Source organism: Egretta garzetta, unplaced genomic scaffold (assembly GCF_000687185.1).
Source record: "Egretta garzetta isolate BGI_Z169 unplaced genomic scaffold, ASM68718v1 scaffold912, whole genome shotgun sequence".
NCBI classification, from domain to species: Eukaryota; Metazoa; Chordata; class Aves; order Pelecaniformes; family Ardeidae; genus Egretta; species Egretta garzetta.
In genome coordinates this window covers 398,649-401,599 of record NW_009258882.1, presented here as the reverse complement: position 1 = coordinate 401,599, position 2,951 = coordinate 398,649, and positions in this window count along the sequence as shown.

Genomic DNA, 2,951 nt, shown 5'->3' with positions numbered 1-2,951 from the left:
ACAGCCCATCCTCCACCCTCGATCCATTTTACACGCTAATCCAATTATAAAAGCATCCCAGCCAGTGATTAATCCAGCCCAAGTAATGAAAAGTCGACATTCAGCCGCCTCCCCGAGGGCTCTCTGTCTTGTCTGGGCATGAGGGAAGAAACCAGGCCTCCACAGCAGGTAGCTGGCAAACCGCCACCTCTCCAGAGTAGAATTCTCAGTATGGGTAATTCAGAATAGGGCACAAAACTGGAAAAAATACAATTTGCCTGCTCAAGCAAAAAAATAATGAAAAAAAAAAAAGCTCAGAAAGACTAGGGCCGTTTACATCAGCGGATCTCAAAAATACTCCCATAGAATCAGGGAAAGCCTCTGTTGGCAGAGGCCATGTGGAAAATGAAGATGGCAGCCATGACCAAAGTCAACGTCTTGGGGTCTGTGGCCTCTACTCTGCCAGCCAACACCTTCCTAAATTTGAATTATCCTTCCACAGTTTCCCATAGAATAACACCAAGCCAGCAGGGTTAGCACGACAGTACCGGGAGAGGAATCTGTAAATGCCTGAAAACCACCCAAAGGAGTTGCGGAGAGCTCCCAAAGCACACGGACCACCAGAAGAGACACCAAGACCGCAGAAGCAATGCTTCCACACGTGCTCATCAGAAGGTGGGGTGGTTTATGTTATTTAAGAAGGAACAGCAATACTTCTATTTGAAGTTTTACTGGAAAAGGTCACAGAATTAGCTATTGTACCCTACAGTATTTTATTAGGGGTTTGTGGCAGCTTGATTTATTGATGTAGCAGATTGAGAACATGGTTTCTAAAAATGTTGTTTAATACCTGATTAAATATTTTTGCCAAAACAAAAAGCCAAAAGCAACATTTAAGACTTTAATGTTCACAGTTGCGTCATTTGCCCCCACAAAACCTATTCCCAAAGGTTTACTTGAGGGTACAGGTGCAGCTGAAGACATTGTGTCAGTGCTGGTCGTATTTTCAGGCCAATGTAATTCAGAAGAAAATTGTATCCTTTGTAACAAATGTTAGACCACAAAAGGGTGCCCGAGACAAGGCAAACAATGGAAAAAGAAGAAAAAAAGCATTTAAGAAGGTAAAGAGGAGATGGGATTTTTCCCAGGATCCTCAATGAGCCAGTCCCCTTCCAAGGAATTAAAATGTTTGTATTTCTAATACTAATATTTAATTGGGAACAGATTGTAAAGTTACTTCCTAGTGTGAGATCTCCCTGGCTGGTTTATAAGTATTTCATATTGGGGCCGGGGGGAAATCCATATACTTTTTTTTTCTTGACCAGCACAGAACTTAACCCATGTAACTTTTTTTTACTATACCAGAATTGCCCTACACATCCTGTCATGGCTCATCATGAGAGCCATAAAGAGATATTAGAAATGAAAGCATGGAGTTTCATATAAAAAACCTGAAGACATGATGTATTATCTGCTGACAATCCAGCCTAACAACTTCCATTAGAGGCGTTTTTTGTATTTTTTTAGCAGCTTGACTGCACAATTTTCTTTCACAATTCCTGGCCTTAATTTAAAAAGCAATTTATCAGTTTGCTCCAGTATCTACTTTTCTGATGTTTAATACGTTATCCAGATTACCAGCAGCTTTAAAAGGTACAGCAGGGAATTTTAACATCCCCCTTCACAGCAGAGGGGATCAGGAAATGATCTTTCTTAGTTGTTCTGATGATTACAACTAGTGCACGAGGCCAGACAGATTTTCCCTTTTTGGGTTTGTGATTGATTTTTTTTTTTTAAACCGGCCTCCTGCTTGTAGTGTACTTTAAAGTACTTTTTTTGTTAACTACTTGAGTGATTTGTTCATCAAATTCCATCTCAGAAGTTGGATTTTTCTCACACGGTGCTTGTTAGCCTACGTTCCTTGGTTTCCGTAGAATCTAGCCTGTCCAATTCTGAAATAATGCTGTCCGAGTCAAAAGAGCGCTCGAGGCATACTATTTAGCTAGATTGGTTTGCTTGCTTCTCTGCCTCTTTTTTGGGTAGTTCTGCTCAATTTCCCACAATTCGGTTTCTGTAAGTCATCCCGAAGCTAAATTCAGTGATTTTGTATTTGACTTTTACTAAGCTACGGCACTTTGTCTTTAAGATTTCACATCACTCCCAGCAGCTGTTGGTTGCATCCTATGGAGAAAAACAAGATTCCTGACTTTCTAGTAACAATTATGAGCTCAACAATTGCATTAATGACAACCGAGCATTAATGACAACTGACCTTCCAAGCAAATACTCACAGTAACTTTTCAAGTTAATCCTCACAGCTTCTCCAAAAGCTGTATTAACCTTTTAATACAGAAAAAGCCTAAGAAAGCATGGAAACTCTTTCCTCCATGCTACCATATTTTTCAATATCCTCCAGGTATTGTGACAGAAAGAGCAACAATCGGTCCGAGTTCTTCTGACAATAAGCTGCTATAAAATTACATTAACGCAGCGGCGGGTCCTTTGTCTTCAGGACTGCAACAAGAAAAAAAATAGTGAAGTATGACCACGTGCAGAACGGTATGAGCAAGCCTGCAAGATAGTCTAACTGGATTGTAAAGGTGTTAGATTTCAAAAGGACTAAAAAGAATTATCAGCTACTCATGTAATTCATGGAATGAGTGCTACAGTGCCTGGGTTGGCTGAATATGAGCCAGCAGGGTGCCCAGGTGGCCAAGAGGGCCAGCGGCATCCTGGCTTGTCTCAGGAGTGGTGTGGCCAGCAGGAGCAGGGCAGGGAGCGTGCCCCTGTGCTGGGCACTGGGGGGGCCGCCCCTCGACTGCTGGGGTCAGGGTTGGGCCCCTCCCTCCCCGAAGGACCTGGGGGGGCTGGAGCGTGTCCAGAGAAGGGCAGCGGAGCTGGGGAGGGGTCTGGAGCCCCAGGCTGCTGGGGAGCGGCTGGGGGAGCTGGGGGGGTTCAGCCTGGAGCAGAGG